Below are 16,039 nucleotides of genomic sequence, written 5' to 3' on the forward strand. Positions count from 1 at the left end.
GTGAACTTGCAGCGTGGGTTGGTACCTGGGACTTCGATGTTGTGGCTATTACGGAGACATGGCTAGAACAGGGACAGGATTGGCTGTTGCAGGTTCCAGGATTTAAATGTTTTAGTAGGGTCAGAGGTGGGGGTAAAAGAGGGGGAGGTGTGGCATTGCTTGTCAAAGATAGTATTACAGTGGTGGAAAGGACGATGGATGAGGACTTGCCATCTGAGGTAGTTTGGGCTGAGGTTAGGAATAGGAAAGGTGAGGTCACCCTGTTAGGAGTCTTTTACAGGCCTCCTAATAGTCCTAGAATCATTGAAGAAAGGATAGGGAAGGTGATTCAGGAGATGAGTGACAGTAATAGGGTGGTTGTTATGGGGGACTTTAACTTTCCTGATATTGATTGGGAAAGCTATAGCTCAAGTTCGTTAGATGGGTCAGTGTTTGTTCAATGTGTGCAGGAGAGTTTCCTGACACAATATGTAGACAGGCCAACAAGAGGTGAGGCCATACTGGATTTGGTTCTGGGTAACGAACCAGGCCAGGTGTTAGAATTAGAGGTAGGTGAGCACTTTGGGGATAGTGACCACAATTCGGTGACTTTTACTCCAGTGATGGAGAGGGATAAGTGTGTACTACAGGGCAAGAGTTATAGCTGGGGTCAGGGAAATTATGATGCGGTGAGGCATGACTTAGGATGTGTGGCCTGGAAAAGTAGACTCCAAGGCAAGAGTGTAAATGATATGTGGAGCTTGTTCAAGGAGCAACTATTGAGTGTCCTTGATAATTATGTACCTGTCAGGCAGGGAGGAAAGGGTCGTGCGAGGGAGCCGTGGTTTAATAAGGAATTGGAATCCCTTGTTAAATGGAAGAGGGCGGCCTATCTCAAGATGAGACGTGAAGTTTCAATTGGGGCGATTGAGAGTTATAGGGTAGCCAGGAAGGACCTGAAGAGAGAGCTAAGAGCAGCAAGGAGGGGACATGAAAGGTCCTTAGTCGGTAGGATTAGGGAAAACCCTAAGGCTTTCTATAGGTATGTTAGGAATAAAAGAATGACTAGGGTAGGAATAGGTCCAGTCAAGGATAGTAGTGGGAAGTTGCATGTGGAGGCGGAAGAGATTGGGGAGACACTGAATGAATACTTTTCTTCAGTATTTACTCAGGAACAGGGCATTGTCGTCGATGTGAATACTGAGTCACAAATAAGTAGAATGGATGGCTTTGAGGTATGTAGAGAAGAGGTGTTGGAAATCCTGGAAAAGGTGAAAATAGATAAGTCCCCTGGGCCTGATGGCATTTAGCTGAAACTTTATTGCTGGAACAGCACAGCAGGTCAGGCAGCATCTAGGGAACAGAAGATTCGACGTTTCGGGCACATGCCCTTCTTCAGGAATGAGCAGAGAGTGTTCAGCAGGAGAAGATAAAAGGTAGGGAGGAGGGACTTGGAGGAGGGGCGTTGGAAATGTGATAGGTGGAAAGAGGTCAAGGTGAGGGTGATAGGTCGGAGTAGGGTGGAGGCGGAGAGGTCAAGAAGAAGACTGCAGGTCAGGAAGGCGGTGCCGGGCTGGAGGGATTCGGCTGAGACAAGGTGGGGGGAGGGGGGATGAAGAAACTGGTGAAGTCCAAGTTCATCCCCTGTGGTTGGAGGGTTCCCAGTCGGAAGATAAGACGCTCCTCCTCCGACCGTCGCGTTGTTGTGGTTTGGCGGTGGATGAGTCCAATGACCTGCATATCCTCGGCGGAGTGGGAGGGGGAGTTGAAATGCTGTGCTACAGGGTGATTGGGTTGGTTCGTCCGGGTGGCCCAGAGGTGCTCTCTGAATCGCTCCGCAAGTAGGCGGCCTGTCTCCCCAATATAGAGGAGGCCACACCGGCTGCAGCGGATGCAGTAGATAATGTGGGTGGAGGTGCAGGTGAATCTGTGGCGGATATGGAAGTTTCCTTTGGGGCCTTGGAGAGAAGTGAGGGGGGAGGTGTGGGCGCAAGTGTTGCACCTCCTGCGGTTGCAAGGGAAGGTGCCGGGAGTGGAGGTTGGGTTGGTGGGGGGTATGGATCTGACAAGGGAGTCGCGGAGGGAGTGGTCTCTACGGAAAGCTGATAGAGGAGGGGAGGGAAATATATCCTTGGTGGTGGGGTCCGTTTGGAGGTGGCGGAAGTGACGGCGGATGATGCGCTGTACATGGAGATTGGTGGGGTGGTAGGTGAGGACCAGTGGGGTTCTGTCCTGGTGGCGGTTGGAGGGGCGGGGCTCAAGGGCGGAGGAGCGGGAAGTGGAGGAGATGCGGTGGAGGGCATCGTCGATCACGTCGGGGGGGAAATTGCGGTCCTTGAAGAAGGAGGCCGTCTGTGTTGTGCGTATTTTGAACTGGTCCTCCTGGGAGCAGATGCGGCGGAGACGAAGGAATTGGGAGAATGGGATGGCGTTTTTACAGGGGGCGGGGTGGGAGGAGGTGTAGTCCAGGTAGCTGTGGGAGTCGGTCGGTTTGTAGTAGATGTCCGTGTTGATTCGGTCGTTTGAGATAGAAACAGAAAGGTCTAGGAAGGGGAGGGAGGAGTCCGAGACTGTCCAGGTGAATTTGAGGTCGGGGTGGAAGGTGTTAGTGTAGTGGATGAACTGTTCAACCTCCTCGTGGGAGCACGAGGTAGCGCCGATACAGTCATCAATGTAGCGGAGGAAAAGATGGGGGGTGGGGCCAGTGTAGTTGCGGAAGATGGATTGTTCCACATACCCTACGAAGAGGCAGGCATAGCTGGGGCCCATGCGGGTGCCCATGGCTACTCCTTTTGTTTGGAGAAAGTGGGAGGATTGGAAAGAAAAGTTGTTCAGGGTGAGGACCAGTTCAGTCAGTCGAAGGAGGGTGTCGGTGGAAGGGTACTGGGTGGTACGGCGGGAAAGGAAGAAGCGGAGTGCTTTGAGTCCTTCGTGATGGGGGATGGAGGTGTACAGGGACTGGATGTCCATGGTGAAGATGAGGCGTTGGGGACCGGGGAAGCGGAAATCCTGGAGGAGGTGGAGGGCGTGGGTGGTGTCACGGACGTAGGTGGGGAGTTCTTGGACTAATGGGGACAGGACCGTGTCGAGGTAGGAGGAGATGAGTTCGGTGGGGCAGGAGCAGGCTGAGACGATGGGTCGTCCGGGGCAGTCAGGTTTGTGGATTTTGGGCAGGAGGTAGAAGCGGGCGGTGCGGGGTTGTGGTACTATGAGGTTGGAGGCGGTGGATGGGAGGTCCCCTGAGGTGATGAGGTTATGGACGGTCTGGGAGATGATGGTTTGGTGGTGGGGGGTGGGGTCATGGTCAAGGGGGCAGTAGGAGGAGGTATCTGCGAGCTGGCGTTTGGCCTCAGCGGTGTAGAGGTCGGTGCGCCAAACTACTACTGCGCCTCCCTTGTCAGCTGGTTTGATGGTGAGGTTGGGGTTGGAACGGAGGGAGTGGAGGGCTGTGCGTTCCGAGGGTGAGAGGTTGGAGTGGGTGGGAGGGGTGTGGGAGTTCAGGTAGCGTCCGAGACTGTCCAGGTGAATTTGAGGTCGGGGTGGAAGGTGCCAGGTGAATTTGAGGTCGGGGTGGAAGGTGCCCTCCCCTTCCTAGACCTTTCTGTTTCTATCTCAGACGACCGAATCAACACGGACATCTACTACAAACCGACCGACTCCCACAGCTACCTGGACTACACCTCCTCCCACCCCGCCCCCTGTAAAAACGCCATCCCATTCTCCCAATTACTTCGTCTCCGCCGCATCTGCTCCCAGGAGGACCAGTTCAAAATACGCACAACACAGACGGCCTCCTTCTTCAAGGACCGCAATTTCCCCCCCGACGTGATCGACGATGCCCTCCACCACATCTCCTCCACTTCCCGCTCCTCCGCCCTTGAGCCCCGCCCCTCCAACCGCCACCAGGACAGAACCCCACTGGTCCTCACCTACCACCCCACCAATCTCCATGTACAGCGCATCATCCGCCGTCACTTCCGCCACCTCCAAACGGACCCCACCACCAAGGATATATTTCCCTCCCCTCCTCTATCAGCTTTCCGTAGAGACCACTCCCTCCGCGACTCCCTTGTCAGATCCATACCCCCCACCAACCCAACCTCCACTCCCGGCACCTTCCCTTGCAACCGCAGGAGGTGCAACACTTGCGCCCACACCTCCCCCCTCACTTCTCTCCAAGGCCCCAAAGGAAACTTCCATATCCGCCACAGATTCACCTGCACCTCCACCCACATTATCTACTGCATCCGCTGCAGCCGGTGTGGCCTCCTCTATATTGGGGAGACAGGCCGCCTACTTGCGGAGCGATTCAGAGAGCACCTCTGGGCCACCCGGACGAACCAACCCAATCACCCTGTAGCACAGCATTTCAACTCCCCCTCCCACTCCACCGAGGATATGCAGGTCATTGGACTCATCCACCGCCAAACCACAACAACGCGACGGTCGGAGGAGGAGCGTCTTATCTTCCGACTGGGAACCCTCCAACCACAGGGGATGAACTTGGACTTCACCAGTTTCTTCATCCCCCCTCCCCCCACCTTGTCTCAGCCGAATCCCTCCAGCCCGGCACCGCCTTCCTGACCTGCAGTCTTCTTCTTGACCTCTCCGCCTCCACCCTACTCCGACCTATCACCCTCACCTTGACCTCTTTCCACCTATCACATTTCCAACGCCCCTCCTCCAAGTCCCTCCTCCCTACCTTTTATCTTCTCCTGCTGAACACTCTCTGCTCATTCCTGAAGAAGGGCATGTGCCCGAAACGTCGAATCTTCTGTTCCCTAGATGCTGCCTGACCTGCTGTGCTGTTCCAGCAATAAAGTTTCAGCTTTGATCTCCAGCGTCTGCAGACCTCACTTTCTCCCTGATGGCATTTATCCTAGGATTCTCTGGGAAGCAAGGGAGGAGATTGCAGAGCCATTGGCCTTGATTTTTATGTCCTCTTTGTCTACTGGAGTAGTGCCAGAAGACTGGAGGATAGCAAATGTGGTTCCCTTGTTCAAAAAGGGGAGTAGGGATAACCCTAGTAACTATAGGCCGGTGAGTCTCACTTCTGTTGTGGGCAAAGTCTTAGAGAGAATTGTAAGGGATAAGATTTATGCACATCTGGATAGGAATAATGTGATCAAGGATAGTCAGCATGGTTTTGTGAAGGGCAGGTCGTGCCTCACAAACCTTATTGAATTCTTTGAAAAGGTGACGAAGGAGGTTGATGAGGGGAAAGCGGTAGATGTGGTATATATGGATTTTAGTAAGGCGTTTGATAAGGTTCCCCATGGTAGGCTACTGCAGAAAATACGGAGATATGGCATTGAGGGTGAGTTGGAGGTTTGGATTAGGAATTGGCTGGATGGAAGAAGACAGAGGGTAGTAGTTGATGGCAAAGTTTCTTCATGGAGTGCCGTCACTAGCGGTGTTCCGCAAGGATCTGTTTTGGGACCATTGCTGTTTGTCATTTTTATAAATGACCTGGAAGAGGGGTTAGAAGGTTGGGTGAGCAAGTTTGCGGATGATACGAAAGTCGGTGGAGTTGTTGACAGTGAGGAAGGATGTGGCAGGTTACAGCGGGATATAGATAAGCTGCAGAACTGGGCAGAAAGGTGGCAAATGGAATTCAATGTAGCTAAGTGTGAGGTGATTCACTTTGGGAAGAATAACAAAAAGATGGGGTACTGGGCTCATGGTCGGATACTTGGTAGTGTGGATGAGCAGAGGGATCTTGGTGTCCATGTACACAGATCTCTGAAAGTTGCCACCCAGGTAAATAGTGCAGTGAGGAAGGCATATGGCGTACTGGCTTTTATTGGTAGAGGAATTGAGTTCCGGAGTCCTGAGGTCATGATGCAGTTGTATAAGACTCTGGTGCGGCCGCATCTGGAATATTGTGTGCAGTTTTGGTCGCCATACTATAGGAAGGATGTGGAGGCACTGGAACGGGTGCAGAGGAGGTTTACCAGGATGTTGCCTGGTATGGAAGGAAGATCGTATGAGGAAAGACTGAGACACTTGGGGCTGTTTTCATTAGAGAAAAGAAGGTTTAGGGGTGACTTGATTGAGGTGTACAAGATGATTAGGGGGTTAGATAGGGTTGACAGTGTGAACCTTTTCCCGCGTATGGAGTCGGGTATTACAAGGGGGCATAGCTTTAAATTAAGGGGGGGTAGATATAGGACTGAAGTTAGGGGTAGGTTCTTCACTCAGCGAGTCGTAAGTTCATGGAATGCCCTGCCAGTAGCAGTGGTGGACTCTCCCTCTTTATGGGCATTGGATAGGTATATGGAGGATAGTGGGTTAGTATAGGTTAGGTGGGCTTGGATCGGCGCAACATCGAGGGCCAAAGGGCCTGTACTGCGCTGTATTCTTCTATGTTCTATGTTCTATGTTCTATGTATCGATTTGCATTAACGCTACAAATGTATCTCGGCTGCAGCCTAGATTTACAATTTCATGAGGTAAGTATATTAAAATCTTGTAAGCTGGACTCCAAATCAATATATTTTAAAGACACAGTCAAAAAAGGCACAGTCAATCTAAATAATTTGGATACACCCAATACTATGTTCCTTACCTAGAAAAACCAGAAAAGTGCTAGACTGGATCTCAACTCATCCATCTCAGGATAGATCATTGCTTCGATACTCACCTGGAGGAGACACCTTGATCTAGGGTCTGAGGTGAGAACCTTCATCACTGGAAAATTACCAGATCATTGCTGGAATGTGAGCAGAACTTGGAAGATCATTGGTTGAGCTGAGCTGAGCTGAAATTGGTGAATCCTTACGCGACGGCTGCGACCTAACACCAATTCAGTGACCACCAGTCAACCAGAGCCATGGCCTCTGCTAGTGCCTGCACATCAAGGCCAAGGCCAGGAATTCACAATACAGTTAGAATGACTATGATGAAGGTGGAGGAAGGATCGCTGGTTCAACCAGGCCTTCTTCATGAAGACAGTCGTCCTGGACTGCTGCAGGTTCCAAGCAGCAGCTATTTTCTGCCTGCAGGATTTCCCCAGTGGGGGCTACTTCAACACAACTTTCAGGAACATGAAGCAATGTGAATGTCTCCTGCCCTGAAGGTATTTAAGGGGAAAGGAGGCAAGGGTCTCCTCTCCATTCTGTCTGTCTGTGGCACCATTGTTTGTTCTCCCTGCAGAGGAGCTGGATATTACAATCCACATGTACAACCCTCGCGTCCCTGCAAATGTCCTGACCTTCCTGGGAAGATACATACAGCCTGAAGGAGGCAGCACCAAATGTAGTAGACTCCTTCAGAACCTGGACCAGCAAATGAATGGTCAAGGTGACCCTGAAGGTGGACACCACTGACAGCATTCTCCACCTGGCCTTGAGCTTCGCAATCAGAAGGAGCTCAGGCTACCTGACTTAGGTGGGGTAGTCTAGAGTGTGCCAAACCTGTGGGAAGTCAGGACACATGGTGGCAGACTGCAAGTGACCCTCTCGGACTGCAAACAAGAGGGCCACCTGACTATGGTCTGCAAAGAGTCGAACAGGTGCAACCTGTGTGGGGAAACGGGCCACCTATACAAGGTGTTACAAAGGTGTAAGGGGTACTTTATCTTTCAGAGAGTTAAAAGCTAGCAGAACTATCTGATACAGCACCAAGTGTTCTGAATGAGGTAACAATGTAACATTTGGTTGAGCAGCTAGATTAGCTGAGTTGCTTGGAGATTACAAAACAAATTCAAATTCAGCCAGTTTAAATTATGCCCCAAAATAGCAAACTCCAATCAAGTTTGAATTCAGTATTTTGACAACATTTACACCAATGAAATCATCAGATGCTTTGGGGTCGTAACAAAGGCCTGCCCAAGAACGACATTCACGGAGTGGATGGTCCTCCAGGCACAGTTGATGTTTGTTTCGATGTGTACAGAGGAAACAGACAGCACAGAGCCCTGTGTCGCGCAACGGCGCGGGATGAACTGCAACAAAAATCACTGCATCTTCCTCCCGATTTCCTTTGCAAAGGCACATTCTAGAAGGAGACGTGTGACAATCTCACTCCTTTCGCAGCTGCTTCAAGAGCAGCTTGTGGTGGCGCAGACCGACCAAGAGTACATGAAGGATCTGATGGCTAGTGCCCTTCTCATCACTAGCCAAGCCATGTCTTGTTGGAAAGATCTGGTTTCTTGATAAGGAACATAGTACTGGGTGTATCCAAATTATTTAGATTGACTATGTCTTTTTGACTGTGTCTTTAAAATATATTGATTTGGAGTCCAGCTTACAAGATTTTAATATACTTACCTCATGAAATTGTAAATCTAGGATGCAGCCGAGATGAGTTAGCAGCGTTAATGCAAATTGAACGCCCTCCCCCCACCCTTCGCCCGGAATCCAGGAAGTTCTCAGTGACAAGACCTGCAAGTGAGTGGACATTGGGTAATTCTATGAAATCTTAAAATGGGTGTTAAAATTGCCAGTATTAACATGCGTAGCTGTAAATATACTATGCAATGTGTCTCCACGTTGGCTTACCTGGCCAACATTAAAGCAGACCTCCTATTTCTTCTAGAATGTGGGATACTGCACCTTAGCAGCTCCAGGAAATGGTCAACCTAATGGGCCCACAGGTCTTTGATTTTGTTGGGAGAAACAATGGCCATTTGTCTTGCCTGGATATTCTGCTGCATGGAGGCAACGTCACCTTGTCGGAGGTTAAGGTGGTGATGGGTGCGTGACTTCTCGTAGTAGAAGTTACATACAAAAATTATAATTAATGCGTACGCCCCGGTGGTAAACAGTGCGTGGCTGAATGCAACCAAAAGAGAAAATGCAGGAAAATCTCAGCAGGTCTGGCAGCATCTGTAAGGAGAGCAAAGAGCTGACGTTTCGAGTCTAACTGACCCTTTGTCAAAGCTGGATGTCCTGTAGTAGCTCCCACTTCTACTGGCGAGTCCAGGTCGGTCACTCTGGCTGGAAACTTCAACTGCATCAATGAGGTCGGATGATCTGGAGGGGCTGTCAGCAAACTGGACTCCATATCCAGATTCCTGATGGAAGTAGTTGAAGTCACCAAGTTGCACAAGGTCTTCAGCACTCCTGCAGATAGAGTGCAGCATAGGTACACCCAGATGGATCTATCTACACAAGGTCAGATTTCTTGTTTAAGTCCTGCATGTTCTTGGTCAGATTTGCCAACATCAAGCAGGTATTCTTCTCTGACCACTGCCTCCTGCTGTCACCTACAGGATGACTAGTGGGCCAGCAAGGATGCATGGGAGCTGAACATGAAACTGTTGACACCAGAAAATAGTGAGGAGCTCAGAAGAACAGTGAAGCCCCTCTGAGTTTCAATCGGACTGATGGGAAACAGCCAAGGGGAACATGAAGAGGTACTTTACCCTCAAAAGGTGTTCAGAAGGAGAGAAAGAGGTAGAGAAAGCTGCCCAAACTGCAGAAAACGATGCAGAAGCTTCTCCTGGGCAATGTCACAGATGATATCCAGGAGGTGAAAAGCCAGCAAGCCTCTCATTTTGCCTTCGTAGCCTCCAAGATAATGTTCTGGTCCACAGCGTGAAGCAGCATGAAACATGCTCACATTTCTTCTTCCAGAAGTTGTACAAGTGCTTTGTGCTCAGCAGCCTGAAGAAAGCAGATGGCATGATAATATCATCTCAGCCCGACATAGTGAGGATCAGGATCAGGAGAAAATGAAGACTGCAGATGCTGGAGATCAGAGTTGAAAAGTGTGGCGCAGGGAAAGCACCGCAGGTCAGGCAGCATCCGAGGAGCAGGAGAGTCAACGTTTCGGGCTTACGCCCTTCATGAGGATGAGCAAATTCTTTTGTGCCAGTCTGTATGACACGAAGCCCACAGACAGTGCAGCCAACCAGTCGCGCCTGTCCTCTTTCATGCAGGTCTTCAATATCAGCACACAGGAGAAGCTGGACTAACCGTTATCTCTGGATGAGCTGATCAAGGCCTTGAGCCATAGAGTCACAGCATAGAAACAGACCCTTCGGTCAAACCCGTTCATGCCGACCAGATATCCCAACTCAATCTCGTCCCCTTAGAAAAGGATAAAACTCCCTGAAGCGACAGCTTACCAGCCAAGTTGTATATGGCGCTGTGGGACTTGATTGGCCAGGACCTGCTGGAGGTGTACGCCAGTATGCTTCTGTCAAGTAGCATGCGCAAATCCATGAGGAAACGTATTATCACCTTCGTTTACAAGTGGAAGGGGGAAAAAGGGTGGTAATTAGAAATTAGCAATCAATTTCACTGCTGAATGCAGACTACAAGAACGGGTCTAAGGTCACTGTCAACCAGGTCAGGTCTGCTCTGGGATCGGCAATGCACTCTGACTAAACCTGTGCTGTACCGGGCAGGACAATCTCTGAGAGCCTCAGAGGACAGTGGGATGGACACCTGCCTCATCAGTCTGGACCAGGAGAGTGCCTTTGACAGTATATCGCACATATACATGTGGGACATGCTCTCTAAATTGGACTTTGGGGGGAGGGGGGGATTTGCAATAGGATCCAACTGCTCTACACCAACATCGTTAGTGCATTCTTAATTAATGGGTGGGAATCAGAAAGCTTGCCAACCAGATCTGTAGTAGGGCAGGGCAGGTTACTCTCTCTTGTCTTGTGTCTGTGTTTGCGGAGTCCATCAGGAAGGATGCAAGTCTGGGAAGGGCGACCTGTGGATCAAAGCCTCCTTGTACATGGACTATGTCACCATTTTCTGCTTTGATCTGCAGTCAGTGGGCAGACCCATGAACATCTGCGACCAATTCAAACTGGCCACTGGCACCGAGGTAATTTGAGGCAAGAACAAAGCCATGTTCTTTGGGAACTGAGCTGACTGATCCTTTATCCCCTTCACCGTCAGGACAGATTACCTGAAGGTGCTGGGAATATGGTTTGGAGGGGCTGGGTGGTGCACAAAGTCTTGGGAAGAATGCGCTGTCAAAATGAAACAGAAGCTGGTCGTTTTGGTAGCACCACTTTCTCTCCATTGTGGGTGAAACCCTGGTCAGCAAGTGTATTCTACATGGCACAGGTCTGACCCATTCCCTGAAATCATGCTCTTGCAGTCACCCGAGCCATCTTCTACTTCTTCTGCTGGTCTAAGATGGACTGCGTCTGCAGGGACCCCAAGTACAAAACCCTGGATGGCCAGAGGAATGTTCCCAACATCATCCTCATCCTTTGTGTGCAGCAGCATCAAGCTGTACATAGACCCTTGATACACAAACACCAAGTCTCACTAAGTACTGAGGTTCTACCTGTCCTTGGTATTGCAAAAGATGGGACTGGTCTCACCACTGGGGAATCCTCCAAGTAGTTGGACCTTTCTGTATCACCTGTGCTTTGCGGAGAAATTTGCAAAGAGAAGCACCTTTGACCACAACTCCATCAGGAAGTGGTCAGAACACAGTGTCCCTGAGACCCTGTGAGAAAAGGACAGGATGGATCCTGTCGTGTGGCTCCCTGAGCAGACTGTCAAAGTCATTGGGCAGAACGCTTCATCACCAGATCTTTCCAAGACATGGCTTGGCTGGTGATGAGAAGAGCACTAGCCATCAGATCCTTCATGTACCCTTGGTCGGGCTGCGCCACCACAAGCTGCTCTTGAAGCAGCTGCGAAAGGAGTGAGACTGTCACATGTCTCTTTCTAGAATGTGCCTTTGCAAAGGAAATCTGGAGGAAGATGCAGCTATTTCTGTCGAGGCTCATCCCGAGCAGCTCCGTGACACAGGGCTCTGTGCTGTCTGTTTCCCCGAGACACACACCGAGACAAACGTCGACTGTGCCTGGAGGACCATCAACTCTGTGAATGACGCTCATGGTCAGCCTGAAACTTGTTGATCTCCCAGAGCGAGGAGTTGATCAAGTGTTCCAGACTGGCACATTCCATGGTCCAGGACTACATGAGGCACACACTAAAGCTTGGGACAGCTGCCACCAAGGCTCAGTGGGGAAAGGGCTGAAAATGTATTGCTGGAAAAGCGCAGCAGGTCAGGCAGCATCCAAAGAGCAGGAGAATCGACGTTTCGGGCATGAGCCCTTCTTCAGGGATGCCCAAATGCTCATGCCCGAAACGTCAATTCTCCTGCTTCTTGGATGCTGCCTGACCTGCTGCGCTTTTCCAGCAACACATTTTCAGCTCTGATCTCCAGCATCTGCAGTCCTCACTTTCTCTCAGTGGGGAAAGGCCACTGTCTGAGGTCTTCCTGAAGTGAAGTGGGAGTACATTCAGTTATCGGAATCTCCTAGTGTCTCAATGCAGGTAAATATAGTCTTACATGTGGAAGAGATGTCTTAGGGTTGCTTGGATACAGTCAAACTCCAAGGCTTATTTGTTTCCTTGATACACTACTGAACAGAACTGCACGTGACTGTGTATATATAAAGATAATTTTAACGAATAAAGTATAATTCTGAAATATAAAAAAAAAGCCTTGACCTTCTGCTCCTGTGGGTGAATATTAAATGGATAATCTCTAGTATGTCACCAAGAATTGATACTTTATGCATAGATATTAAGTTGACATTTAGCAACCAATTCACATGTCAAGGTACCAAAGCGATCCCTCTTTTACCCAGAGAATACCCACAAATTTTCACATGGTGAACCTTAATCCTTTTTTCTCCTCTGTAGTCCATGGACAATAATTTAAATGCTAGCATGACTACTGGGGTGAATACTGGTGATGTGTGCTGACGTTAGAACATAGAAGAATACAGCGCAGTACAGGCCCTTTGGCCCTCGATGTTGCGCCGATCCAAGCCCACCTAACCTACACTAGCCCACTACCCTCCATATGCCTATCCAATGCCCGCTTAAATGCCCATAAAGAGGGAGAGTCCACCACTGCTACTGGCAGGGCATTCCATGAACTCTCAACTCGCTGAGTAAAGAACCTACCCCTAACATCTGTCCTATACCTACCACCCCTTAATTTAAAGCTATGCCCCCTCGTGATAGCTGACTCCATACGTGGAAAAAGGTTCTCATGGTCAACCCTATCTAAACCCCGAATCATCTTGTACAAGATGATTAGGGGTTAGCTAATAAACTCAGCTAATAAACTCAGAGAATGGAATTGAATATATATTATCACGTGCACCGAGACACAGTGAAAAGCTTTGTTTTGCAAGCAATATTGGCAGACCACAGAGTTAAGTAAATAATAGGTAAACAGCGGCAAAAACAAAAACACAGGTACAGGCGAATGCTAAGAGCTTGAGAATCCATTTAGTATTCTAACAACAGTCGGGTAGAAACTGTTTCAAAACCGGCTGGTGCATGTTCAGGCTTCTGTACCTTCTCCCCGATGGTAGAGGTTGCAGAAAGGCGTTGCCAGGGTGGGATGGATCTTTGAGAATGCTGGTGACCTTTTCTTGACAGTGGGCCTGGTAGATGGATTCTATAGATGGAAGGTCAGCCTTTGTGATTGTCTGGGCCGAGTTCACCACTCTCTATAACCATCTCCTATCTTGAATGGTACAGTTGCCATACCAGGTAGTGATATATCCAGACAGAATGCTCTCAATGGCACACCTATAAGAGTTAGCAAATTTCCTCAGCTGCCTGAGGAAGAGGAGATATTGTTGAGCCTTTGTAACCAATGCAGCCACATGAAGAGTCCAAGAAAGCTTGTTGTGGATGACCACTCGCAGGAGCTTGACACACTCCACTTGTTCCACCTCTGTGTTGTTGATGTGTAGGGGGGCATGAGTAACATACCGCCAAAATTCAATAATGAGTTCCTTGTTTTGCTGGCATTGTGAGCTAGGTTGTTCTCAGTGCACCATTTTTCCAAGTCTTCCACCTCCCATCTATAGTCTGTTTCATCGCCATGTGAGATTTGACCGACTATGGTGGTGTCATCAGTGAACTTGTAAATGGCATTAGTCTGGTATTTGGTGACGCATTCATAAGTATACAGTGTGGGCTGAGTACATACCCCTGGGGGCTCCAGTGTTGAGTGTTGGTGAGGATGAAATATTGTTCCCAGTCTTCACTGATTGTGGCCTGAGAGTCAGGAACCTGAGGATCCAGTTGCAGAGAGTGGGGTTTAGTCCAAGATCACTAAATTTAGTAATCAGTCTTGAGGGGATAATAGTGTTGAAAGCTGAACTGTAGTCAATAAGTAGGATTCTTATATATCTGTTCTTGGTATCAAGATGTTCAAGGGAGGAGTGGAGGGTAAGTGATATGGCATCTGACTTGGATCTGTTGGTCCGATAGGCAAATTGGAGTGGGTGAAGAGTAGTGGAGAGGCTGGAATTGATTAATGCCATGTCCAGCCTTTCAAAGCACTTCATGACCACCAAAGTTAGGGCCACCGGGCTGTATTCATTGAGACATGCTGCATGAGCCTTCTTAGGCACAGGGATGATGTTGGCCCTCCTGAAACAGGCAGGAACAGTGGACAAGGAGATTGTTACAAGAACTTTTTCATGTATAGGATCACAAAATCTGATCTGGCTTTATAAACTGAACCCTTAAGTAAGCTATCCATTTTTTTGCTTAATGTGGCAGTGTAATACAATGATAGGGAAAATAAATCACAGACATTTTTAATTCAGCACAAGAAATGCCAAATGACTCTTACAGGAGCAGTCAAACATTAGCTTTAGTTCAAGAGTTTCAAATTTGCAAGCTGTGGGCATGTCTGCTCGATAATCTAATTATGTGAGCGCTGACTGGAACTCAGGCAGCATCTCCTAATGAATGAATTTATTCAGATTGGCGGGCAAGGCTAGGCTACAAGTCAGAATCGGGTAACTTAGACAGACAGAAGGGTTTTTGTAAATTTTGATTTAAAAAAAGAACTACTAGGAAAAGAAACTCAAGAATGTCAGATTCTTCTCTGCATGTAACAGTTTGTAGCACCATATTAGAGTGTCCAACAATGAAATCACTTCTTTAATATGCGAACACAGAGAAAAGAGTTATTGAAGGAAACCAATTCTAGTTGAAAGTTTTGGCAGTGACTCATCAGATTTTGTGTGCTTACATCCAAGCACTAATAAGCGACTAAAATAACCCTGTACCAGTTGTCATATTTTAGCTTGAAGTGGCTACCTGCAGTCAACATTTTCACAATGAATCCCACTAATACTATATCCAGGATATAACATCTCCAAAAATGAACTGTGTATCTCCATGGATGGCCAGGGACTAAATCATGACCCAACTTAACATATTTAGAGAGTGTTTCAAGATAGAATTTCATCCTTCAGGAAAATCAGAAGAGAACAGCAGCAAAAATCCAAAGCCATAAACGGTCTACTGATCAGATTTGGTGGATATATGTGGAATGCTATTGTCACATTATTCCAGACCTTGGTGTTTGCCCAATCATGTTCTACAGCACAGTACCACACAGCTATGTGGCAATAGTTATCATGTATACATCATGTTGGCATCAACTGAATGCAACAATACACTGGAACATTCCAGTCAATAATCAACACTCGCTTTCCTGTCGTTGCAAACATCACTTGTCCACACAATGCTGGCTTATGAGAACAAGCAAGCTGGTTGAAAATAACAATGCTGCACCTCATTTCACAGAATCACATAAGTGTTATGACACAGATGCAGGCCATTAGGCCACTGTGTCTGCAGTGGCAATCCAAACGAGTATCACTTAGTGCCATCCTCGTTCCTTTTCCTCATACTATTGCAACTTATTCAAATAAAACAAGAATCCAATACTTGCTTGAATGCCTCAATTGAACTTGCCTTCACCACACTTCCTGGCAGTGCATTCCATGTCTGAACCATTTGCGTAAAAATGTTTTTCCTCATCTTGCATTTGCTTCTTTTGTCAGTCAATTTAAATTTGCACCCTCTCATTCTTGATCCTTTTGACCAAGAACAATTTATCCCTGTCTACTCTATCGAATTATGTCATGATTTTGAAAGCTTTTCTCAGAGTCCGCTCAGCCTTCTTCCTACCATACAAAATAGTCCTGACCTCTCCAACCTATCCTCATAATTGAAGTTTTCATACTTAGAACCACATTTTTGATTACCACTCCATGACCAGTTTGGCTTACTTGCATCATGGC

The 16,039-nt window shown here is 48.3% G+C and overlaps 1 protein-coding gene across 4 annotated transcripts in view; it reads right to left on the bottom strand.

Annotated features, from left to right (window-relative positions):
- The window catches only part of LOC122542431 (unconventional myosin-IXa), a 370,841-nt gene that overhangs the window by 152,830 nt on the left and 201,972 nt on the right, over positions 1 to 16,039 (bottom strand). The window lies entirely within an intron of this gene.

This window comes from Chiloscyllium plagiosum, unplaced genomic scaffold (genome assembly GCF_037043375.1).
Source record: "Chiloscyllium plagiosum isolate Xiang-an unplaced genomic scaffold, Cpla_swu_hap1 HiC_scaffold_42, whole genome shotgun sequence".
NCBI classification, from domain to species: Eukaryota; Metazoa; Chordata; class Chondrichthyes; order Orectolobiformes; family Hemiscylliidae; genus Chiloscyllium; species Chiloscyllium plagiosum.